The 11,856-nt window shown below is 34.4% G+C and overlaps 1 pseudogene; it reads right to left on the minus strand.

The window, feature by feature from the left end:
* Nucleotides 1-231: 231 nt before the first annotated feature.
* Nucleotides 232-1,245, minus strand: LOC126083708 (ribosome biogenesis protein NSA2 homolog; annotated as a pseudogene).
* Nucleotides 1,246-11,856: the final 10,611 nt, after the last annotated feature.

The following is an 11,856-nucleotide window of genomic DNA, read 5'->3' on the forward strand; positions in this document are numbered from 1 at the left end:
CTTATAAATATCTCACCCAGATAAAGAGGATAAAACTATTAATATTTAATGTCAATTTTTTTAATATAAAATTTCCATATTTTTATGAATTAGTTAATGGCTCTCTGTTCTGTTCCACTTATCAACTTTTCTAACTGTACCATTATCATACTGTCTTTTTTTTTGTTGTTGTAAAACTGGGCCATTTTAATGTTTTTAATCACATAATAAATAGTTCTTTTGATGACTGCAGACACGAAGGCTGTCTGGTGGTATTTGTAAACGCATGGTAATGGTGGTTTTCCTGGTTGATTTGTAGTCTTCACCAATAATTAGGAGTTACTTATGTGAAACTGCTATCAAACCAGTAAGACTGCATTTATGCATCCATCATTTTCAGGATTATTGGTAACCTGGGCATATTTTCCCCAAATAACCTTGCCTCCTTGTGTCACAAGGCCCAACTCGCTCACGTTCACCTCAATGACAGTACCTTTGGTAATAACACCCAAAGTTGTATATAGTGGGGATGAGGGATTCTTCTTTACACCAAGTATGGGCAGGTAAAAGGTGGCTTGAAGTTCAGGATGCGTTACGTGAGCCTTCTTGAAACTTAAGCCCATAGGTCTGATGAATCGTTCATATTTAGGCGGTTTTCGCGTAGAGCCATCCCCAACAAAGCAGACTTTAGTAACCGTCCTCTTCCACGCTTTCTTTTTTCTCTTTCCTGTTCGAATGACTTTTAATACTTCTGCTTCTCCCTGGGCACGGACTTGGGGTAGAGGGACTTTCCATTTTCCAGCTTTCTCTTTTCGTTTTTGTTTAATCATATTGGAAAGTACTTTAGCTCGGGACTGCCCCTCTCTATCCAGCAGATAGGCAGGTACTGCACCTTGTGGAGTCTTCTCATCATTCTTTTGTTTGGTGTTTCTCTTTTCATGCATCTTAATAGTCTTTTTCATTTGTATTTTCTCAGCATGGCGCTGCTTACGGTAAGAGCTTAGCCTTTAGGCCAATCATCTTTTTCGCCTTTTTTGAACGTTCGTGAGCCTCTCAACTTTCCTTCTTTCTCTTTTTCTCATGGTAATCCAAACGATATCCACAGCGCTTACGGTGTAACTCAATATATTCATTTTGTGGCTTGGTGACGGGTGCAAAGCCCGGGGAGCGGTATACCGGGGGTGAAGGAACTCTCAATTTTCGGATCTCTGAGACCCACGAGCCGACTCCACGCAACCTGTGACAGGAAAGGGTCACCTTCTCCATACTGTCTTATTTCTAATAAACTTATTATACCTTAATATTTAGTGGGACATTTCATTCACTTTGTCCTTCTTCAAGAGTTTCTTGGCTATTCTTGGACTTCTGGATTTGGATGTTACATTTAGAAATAACATGTCACATTTCATTGACAAACAAATGAAAATGCTGTCATTTTGCCTAAGATTGCATTTTGTCAATAGATCAGCTTAGGGATATATGAAGTATTTGTCATAACGGTCTTCCAGCACATGAGTAATTTATTTAATCTTCTGTAATTTCTCACAATAAAATATTGGATAATTCACCACATTTAAGCCTTGGTAACTATCTTCAGATTTATTCCTCAGAATTTTGTATTTTTCATACTATTTTAATGTCATGCATTTCCTTTTATAGAAGTTTATTTATGATGTATGAAAATGGAATTTATTTCTATATTTCACTTGAGGAAACTTCCTAAACTATCTTGTTAATTCTAATAATTATTTTGTATGTTCGATTTTCTACCTAAACAATTATATCATTTACACATAAAAACCTTTATCTATTTTTCTTGTTTTATTGCATTGGCCAGGACCGCCAGTAAATTTTGGAAGAAGACTAGTTCTAAAGTTTATCTTTCTATTTTTTCTGATCTTCAAGAAGATTCTATTAAAGATTTATCAATATCATAACCACAACCACAAGGCTCTGGGTACCCTTTGTTGGATTAAGGAAATTCACTTCTATTAATACTTTTTTGAGATCTTTTAACATGGAAGAAATTTGAATTACATCAAATTTTTCTGTCTACTGAGATATTTACATATTTCTTCTTTAATCAATTTGTGTGATGAATTATATTAATATATTGTCTGTTAAATCAGTCTTTCATTCCTTAGTTAAACTCAACTTGGTCAATGAAGATTATAATTATTAAACATTGTCTTATTAAGATTACTATTATTTTACTTTCTTTTCAGGATTATTTAATTTCTTGAAGGAGATTGACTTCTAATTTTTATTTAATGGAGAATGCTTATTTATCATACATTAATAATCTTTTAAATTTTCTCCAAATATTCACGTTAAGTTTAGAGGAAGCTCAAATAACATCTTTGCTTGATGATTTTTTTTCATTTCTGTGCATGCAAGTACTTCTCCTCATAAGTTTCTTCGGAAAGCCTAAGGAGAAAACTGAATGGATTAATTCACTGTGGAATGTCTGTCCCAACTAGGAGTGCTAAAATCTCTATGACAAAATCCATCCTTTAAAACTTACTAACCTCCTTGAACTGACCTCCAGAGTTCCTTCTGTGATAAATGTGGGAACAATTTTATGGGCCAGTTTCTAACAGCAGAAAAATGTACTTAACTGTCTGTACTAACTTAAGTACTTAATATAACCCTATGAACTTACAAGTACTTTATTGTTGACTGAAAAAGACATTCAAATCCTTAACAAGTAGATTTTAATACTTTTTTAATCCATATTTTTAATCTAAATTATGATAGTCATGGTACTCAGGAATCCCAATTGTCCTGTTAAAAGTAGTTAAAATTAACAACAAGCTCTAAGCTGGCTAAAATTGAAATGTCACTACAAAAGGTTCATATAAATAAACAGGTCTCATGATATCACACATAAATACAGCTCTTTGCAAATAAGCAGCATTTGTGACAACAGGTTTGCTTTCCTTGGTTTCAATGTCTTCAGTTAATTTGCCAAATTTCCATTAGAGATCAAAGTGATAAAAGAAGTCCACAAAGATAGTATTAATAAGGTTTGGAAAGTTTCCATGAATTTTTTCCTGAAGTAAGTTAAAAATATTTTTAATGGCAGACATACTGAAGTAGACCTGTTATTTTTGAACTGAAAAGTCATTCTTTTTTAATCTGAGAGTTGATATTTTTATGAAGCATTGTTGGATTTGGGATGTGTATGCCAGGGGAGAGAGGGAGGTGTTCCTGTCTGACTACAGTTTACATCTTTTCCTTTTGCTTGCCAACTGTTGGGGTTATGAGGGGCCTAAATACAGTCACACAAAGAAAAAAATAAAATAAAATAAAATGTGTAATAGAAACCAGGAACTTTGAATTCTCTAAGTTCCTTGAACTTTTTACCCTTCTAACACTTACTTTTTTTCCTCAAAATGTCAATCTGAATATTAATCACCACTAAATCCTCTGAGTATTATTAAAAGAAAAAATATGTATGTGAGAGAGAAAAGAAAGCCAGAGAGAGACTGTGTGTGTTTGTGTGTTCATCATTTTCATTGATGTACTGGAGAGTCTAAATGTTGAGAAAGCAAATTAAAATAAAAAATATATATTATTAAAATTTAATTTTTTTTTTTTTAATTTTGGCCTCCTCCTGATCCATCCTCATTTACTAAATAGTCCCTTAATACCTTAGTCTGACTCTTTCACTCAGGATGGCTTCCTTTACAATTTTTACTGATATAAGCTTGGCACATTGGTCTCTAACCTCCCCATCACTAGACAAGAAGATAGATGATACGCCTATGTTAGGGCAGAAATGATTGCACAAAATTTTTTCTAAATAGCTAGTTCCCTGGAGGATTTGACACTGAACTACATGTCATTGTCCACATCTTAATTTATGTATTGGGCTGCTCCTTGACCAAATTGTGAATCTGATGCTTTCTTAAAGCTCTTCCTTTAATGACTGGGTCTTTCCATACTTCTTACCCAATTTCAATTGCAGTATGAAATGTTTATGCCTGGATGAGTTTTTTCTTCTCCCTCCCAACTTTATACTCCTTGTATTTTCCTAATGATACTCATTTGAATAAGACAAATTTTAATAAATAAATAAGATTATAGGTTCGATTTCTTGTAGTTTAAATTTTGTATATTTGTAGTTTGAAAGTTTATTATTTTTTTTTATAATTTTATTATGGTCATTTGATCCTTCAAATGCTACTTTACACATGAGATTTCTTTTTAAAGGTATTTTAATTTTTTCCAAAATATTTTTGAACATTGTTTTCTAACTCAGTTGTTTTTTTTGGGGGGGGGGGGTGGGGGGATTAGAAGTAATGACAAGCATAATTTTCACCATTTTTTTTAAGACAAAAAAATAAACCAACTCGTTGTCATTTTGTCAAATCCATCTTATGGTGACCCTATAGGACAGAGTAGAACTGCCCCATAGGGTTTCTAGGGAATAGCTGATGAATTCAAACTGCTGACCTTTTGGGTAGCAGCTGAGCTCAGAACCACTGGGCCACCATAAAAGTCTCTTTAAGAGGTTTGTTCCTTATTTTCTAAGAACCTTAATAATAAATGACACCATACTTTCTTTCTACATATACTCTTGATGATTCTCAAATTATAAATTGAAATGAAACAAAATTAAGTATTCTATAGTATTAAAAAAAAAAAAAATTTATAGTATAAAAGACATTTTCCAGAAATGTACTCTCGGGAATGTTGGATAATATTATGAAGCTTGGTATTACAATGCAATTAAAAAATATTATATTTTCACTAACGGTTCATTTTTTTCAGTGTTTTGTTGTTATTAAATAACCTATAGTTGGCACCTCAGTCTGAATTATGTTATATTCCATAGTTAAAATAGCTTGTCTTCAAAGGCACAAGACACTTAACTGTATCTTTACATAATCATGTTGTTGTTGTAGTTAGGTGCTGTCAAGTCAGTTCCAATTCACAGCAATCCTATGTATGACAGAATGAAACACAGCCCAGCCCGGCACCATCCTCACAGTACTTGTTTTGTTTGAACCCATTTTTGCAGCCACTGTGTCAATCCACCTCATTAAGAATCTTTCTCTCTTTCACTCACCATCTACTCTACCAAGCATGATGCCCTTCTCCAGCAACTGGTCCCTCCAGATAACATCTCCAAAGTATGTGAGACGAAGTCTTGCCATCCTCGCTCCTAATGAGCATTCTGTCTATACTTTTTCCAAGACAGATTTCTTAGTTCTTCTGGCAGTCCACGGTATAGCCAATATTCTTCGCCAACACCATAACTCAAAGGTGTCAACTCTTCTTAAGTCTTCCTTATTCATTGCCCAGCTTTCACGTGCATATTAGGCGATTGAAAACAGCATGGCTTGGGTCAGGCACACCTTAATTCTTAAATTGATAATTTGGCTTTTTAATACTTTACAGAAATCATTTGCAGAAGACTTGCCCAGTGCAATACATTGTTTGACTTGTTGACTGCTGCTTCCATTGGTGTTGATTGTGGGTCCAAGTAAAATGAAATCCTTGACAACTTCAATATTTTTTCCATTATCATTGTATTGCTTATTGGTCCAGCCATGAAGATTTTTATTTTCTTTATGTTGAGGTTTAATCCATACTGAAGGCTGTGGTCTTTGTTCTTCGACAGTAAGTGCTTCAAGTCCTCCTCACTTTCAGCAAGCAAGATTGTATCATCTGCATAGCACAGGTTGTTAATAAGTCTTCTTCCAATCCTGATGCACCATTCTTCTTCATATAGTCCAGCTTCTCAGATTATATGCTTAGCATACAGTTTGAATAGGTATGGTGGAATTATGTGACCTTGATGCACACCTTTCCTGACTTTAAACCATGCAGTATCCCCTTGTTCTGTTTGAATGACTGCCTCAAAATAACTCAAAAGAAGAAATTACTTATTGAGAGGTTTGGATAAGTAAAACTGTTAATCGTAATAGAGAAAAATGTTTCCCATGTAGAGCTTTTTTAGAGGTACACATTAAAGATTTGAAATGTTTAAAAAAAAAAAGTTCCTGAATGTGTCTCACCCACTACAACACGATAATAATGCTGAAATAATATCTAAAAGGTGCTTAAGCAGCAGAGTCTTACAAACTGTATGTCCTTGGACAAGTTATTTAATCTTTTTTTTTTTTTAATCACCTTTAGAACAGGTAGTATAGCAGTTGTTAGAACATTAGAAATATTGTCAAGATGTACTTGAAAGCCCATGACACTATTTATAGAAAAAAATTGTTATATTCATTCTTTCAGACAAATAATTACTCTGATTCTATTATGATCCCATTCATTGTGCTATAAGCAGAGTAATAAAATAGTGTGTCATACATTAAATTACAACCAAACATATTGAAATATAAGTAAAAAAGTTTTATCAAACAAAATTATTTTAGATAGATGTATACCAAACCAAAGCCATTGCTGTCAAGTCTATTCTGACTCATAGCAACCTTAAAGGACAGAGTAGAACTGCCCCATAGGGTTTCCAAGGAGCAGCTGGTGGATTTGAACTGATAAATGGAAATAGATTTGTTCCACATAATAAAAGACAAAACCGTTTCAACAAGACCATCCAGACTCTCTATACACTCAATGAAGTAAGTTAGTGACAAAAGGACAGGTATCATATAAGCTGACTTATATGAAATATCCAATAAATAAATAAAACAAAATCCACTACTGTTAAGTTGATTCCAACTCTATAGGATAGAGTAGAACTGGCCCATATGGTTTCCAATGCTATAACTCTTATGGAAGCAGGCTGGTTTCTCCAGTGGAGGGACTGTTGGGCTCAAACCACCTATCTCTTGGTTAGCAGCTGAGGATTATAACCACTGCACCACGTACTTTGAACATGTTATCAGGAGGGACCAAGAAGAACATCATGCTTGGTAAAATGAGGATGGGAGAAAAAGAAGAAGACCCTCGACAAGATGGATTGGCACAGTGGCTGCAACAATGAGCTCAAACATAGCAGTGACTATGGAAATGGAGCAGGACCGGACATTGTCTCATTCTACTGTACATAGGATAGCTATGAGTTGGAACCAACTTGATGGCACCTAATAATTAACAATAACATATGAAATATCTAGAATAGGCAAGTATATAGAGAAGAAAGTTTACTAGTGGTTACCAGGGAAGGTAAGGAGGAAGAGAAGAAAAGAGCCATTGCTTAGAAGGCACTGGGCTTCTGTTAAGGGTGGTGGAAAAATTTGGAAACGGAAAATGGTGATGGTTGAACAACATGATAAACACAATGAATGTCACTGAATTTTACATGTGAAGAATGTTGAAGTGGCAAATGTTTTGTTACATATATATTAAAACAAAGAATCTTGGGAACAACGCCAAAGAATTTTGTACAAGGGAAAAAGCTCAGCTTTAACACAGACGTTTAGACTCCTGATTTCCTACTCATTGGCCTTCTCTTCTCCACTTACATTGTTGTGGGATTATCGAAAATGCATACATTTAAAGATTGTTTAAACATCTATGAATACAATTGGCTTGACATGTCAGCACAAAAAGGGCATTGAGCTAAGTATGCAATAAAATTGCCCCGATATCACCATTGTATTACTTTGTTTCTTCAGACAGGTCACGACCATTAAGGAGAAGGACATTAAAGAAGGTGGCTGAAGGGCATAATTGTGCAATCACGCATAGTCAACTTCACGGAAATACATGGTATCTGTTATACAATAATAGGTTGGGTGACACAATGGTAGCATATTAAGTTACTAACCAAAAGGTTAAAGGTTCAAACCCATTCAGAGGCTCCTTGGAAGAAAGACGTGGTGATCTACACCCTACAGATTATAGTCATTGAAAACTCCATGGTGTGCAAGTCTATTCTGAAACACACAGAGTTGCCATAAGTAGGAACTCACTCAACAGCAACTGGCTGGTTTTGTTTGGGATCAAATCACCGAGAGCTTTGAATTCTAAAATAAGAATTGTAGCCTTTATATTGTAGACAACAGAAAAATGTCAAATTTTGTATAATTACAAAATTTTTCTTCAATGATTATCTTACTATAAAAAAGTGTTTTTCTATGTATTATGAGAAAATGATGTAAAATATTGAAGGGTATGGTATGTATCTTCAATGAGCTTAATAGCTTAGAAGATTAAAAAAAAAAAAGGGGGACATGTATTATTTTAGTTACCATGATGGGCTACTATTAGACTGAACCTAGAAATGTATCTTATACATCTAATGCATAAGACAGAAGAATCTCAAAAAGTTTATTTTTAATTAAGCAATAAAGGAAAATTATCAGATATTTGCATTCATATTTCCCTGTAATTCTCTCCCTCAGCCTAAGTGTTTTACTTGCTTGGAAAATTTTTCAAAATAAATAATATTGCTATGTTAACTATACTGACACCTTACTCAACAAATATCTATAAAAATCGATAGGGGGCTGAAAAAAGATTTACACTCTTTTAAATGTCTGCAGTGCAAAATAAGAAGCAAATCACCCTCCTGAGATTAGTTCCAGCAATATGAGATCATGCTAAAGAAGCTAGTCACAACATCATGGAAGTGATTGTGAAGTCCAAAATCCCTTGCACGTTAGACTGGCTTATTTAACTACTGTGTATGGACAAATGTCCCAAGCCAGTGTTTCAGACGAACAGAGCAAAGAAATAATAATCCCTCAATTTTTTTTTAAATTTCTACTCCAACAACTTGTATTCACACATGTAGGTGTAACAAAGGGTGAAAGAAAAGTCATTATTCTTTGTCTAATTGAAAGAAATTTCTTCAGCATGATCAAGATTTTAAAGTAGTCAGTCACTAAATTGTGCTACAAATGTATAATTGTTCTTTAAATATAACAGCTCTTTATTTTAATGTATAGACAAGGGTAGTGTTCAGTTTTCTTATACTAGAGTGAATGGATGTGGGATTCAAGCAAACATTTTCATGTCAAATGTTTCAAAATGTTGATAAAATGTTTCTTCCTGTATATCAAGTATTGATATATTTATCGTAGATATTTAGATACCATACTTCTGATCATGAATATGAATAATTCAGTGCAGCCAATGTTCCTACATGGCTTCTTATTTATGTTTAAATCTCATTTGTTGTATAATTTTAGATAAAACAAATATGCACCTAATTTAAGGTGGTATTTTTCCTGACTGGAAATTCTGCATATTGATAGAATAGATTATTGCATGCCACAGTATACCCAATATACCATAATATGCCATTGTAATGTAGCTCTTTATGCCTATCACCTTTAAGGTACAACAATCTCAATGTGGTCAAGTACATGATCTCCTTCAGGTTCTTTAACATTTTGTATTTCATTTGTGGTATGTACTAAGGATGACATTTTCTACTTCCAAAGAAGTGAGTTACAACTCTCAATGAAACTTAAAAGATGCAGGACCATCAAGTTTATCTTGAAGCTCTTTGTTAAGTGTACACCATATTGCCTCAAAAGCCAAGTTGACAAAGGACAGAAACCATGAGTTTGTCATGATTCCTGAGCTCACAGCATAAGAATGCAAAATACTCTTGAATAACAGCCAGAAGGCTGATGTTTGGGCTTGAGCTCCATGATTTACTAAACTTATAATCTATAAGGATGGTTACCTTTTATCTCTGATCTCTTTTCTAAGATGAGGATAGAGTTCTAGACCCTATTTATCTCAGAATTGTTATATGGACCAACTGTGATAACCTATTAAAAGTCCTACGTAAATTATTCTTATGGATTGAATTATGTCCCTCAAAAATACATGTTGGAATCCTAACCCATATACCTGTAGATAGGATCCCATATGGAAACACGATTTTCTTTGTTGTGTTAATGAGGCTATGTAGGTATGGGATGTGTCTTAAGCCTAATCACTTTTGAGATATAAAAAGAATAGACTAGGCACAGAGACAAGCAAGCACAAATTGGGGAAAGACAGATTGCAAGTGGAGATTTACAAGGAACCAAGGCTAGAGAAGCTTAGACAAGGATTTTCCTCAGAGGTGACAAAAAGAGAGACTTCTAGAACTGGTGCCCTGGATTCGGACTTCCAGCCTCCTAAACTGTGAGGAAATAAATTTCTGTTCATTAAAGCTGTTGACTTGTGGTATTTCTGTTACAGCAGCACTAGGAAACTAAGGTAATTATCAAGAACTTTACAAAAATTAAAAAATATATATATTAAATAATGTACACTGTGATAATCCTTTATGTTTCAGATGAATTGGAATGGCATCTGTATGATATAAGGTACATAGATTTGCTCACATCTTGATCTTTCTAATTTACATGTAAGGGAAAATACATATGGAAGAAAATATATATAAGGGAAAATGCTTCTCTATATTTTTAACTCCACAAAAATTGAGTTTGTTGTTTGGACAATCTATAGAAGCTTGCCAAATAAATGGGAGTAGGTATCCATATAATAATATATAACTCAAGGTTAAGAAAACATAGTCAGCTAACAGATATTTCTCTTGCCTTAGTTTTAACTAGAACTCAGATCTAGGACTTAAACCTGTAATGAAGTCTGATAAGGAATATATTTTATTGGTGACATCGATAGTAAAGCTTTCAGCTTGCAAGACATTTGTGAATTGGTAAAATAACACATTTCAGATAACATGCTCAAGTCAAACAGCAAAAACACCCTTTTTAAGGCAGCCTTGGGCAACTGTAAAATACAATCTGCAATAACAGTTAAACATAACAGTCCTTTGGGGACTTGTATACCAATATATAAAAGTAAATGAGTCACCAGCTTTGCAAATGTGGTTTGCCTTTGGAAAACCAAAGCTACAAACTAAGAGGTGTTCCTCCGAGTGTATAGTGTTGGAAGACCAGAAAAAAAGTATTTCCTCGACACTTTCTATGCCTCCAACATAACTTTCATCTCCTAATGTAGATTTTGAGTGTCCTATACAATGATCCTAAATCTTAGGATTCTGCTGTTCTTGTTGTTAGGTGCTGTCAAGTCCATTTTGACTCATAGCGACCCTATGTACAACAGAACAAAACACTGCCCAGTCCTGAGCCATCCTCACAATCTTTGCTATATTTGAACACATTGTTGCAACCACTGTATCAATCCGTCTCATTGAGATCTTCCTCTTTCTTCCTGACCCCCTATTTTATCAAGAACGATGTCCTTCTCCAGGTACGGATCCCTCCTGATTAACATGTCCAAAGTATATAAGACAAAGTCTAGAGACCCTTGCTTCTGGCTGTCCTTCTTCTAAGACAGATTTGTTCATTCTTTTGGCAGTCCATGATACTTTCAATATTCTTCACCAACACCATAACTGAAAGGAATCAGTTCTTCTCAGGTCTTCCTTAGTTGTTTTCCAGGTTTCACACGCATAGGAGGCAATTGAAAAATACCACTGCTCAGGTCAGGCACACCTTAGTTCTCAAAGCGACATCTTAATTTTTTAATACTTTAAAGCTGTCGTTTGCAGCACATTTGCCCAAAGCAATGCATCATTTGATTTCTTGACTGCCACTTCTATAGGTGTTGATTGTTGATTGAAGTAAAACGAAGTCCTTTACAACTTCAATGTTTTCTCAGTTTATCATGGTATTGTTTTTTGGTTCAGTTGCAAGGATTTTTATTTATATTTAGGTGTAATCCATACTGCAGGCTGTAGTCTTTGATCTTCATGAGTAAGTGTTTCAAGTCTTTCAGCAAGTGAGTTGTGTCATCTGTATAATGTTGGTTGTTAATGAGTATTCCTCGAATTCTGATGTTGCATTCTTTTTTATATAGTCCAGCTTTTCAGATTATTTGTTTAGCATACAATAGCATAAGTATGGTGAAAGGATAAAACACTGATTCACACTTTTCCTGATTTTAAACCATGCAAGTACCCATTTT

The sequence above is a fragment of the Elephas maximus genome, chromosome 10 (genome assembly GCF_024166365.1).
Source record: "Elephas maximus indicus isolate mEleMax1 chromosome 10, mEleMax1 primary haplotype, whole genome shotgun sequence".
NCBI classification, from domain to species: domain Eukaryota; kingdom Metazoa; phylum Chordata; class Mammalia; order Proboscidea; family Elephantidae; genus Elephas; species Elephas maximus.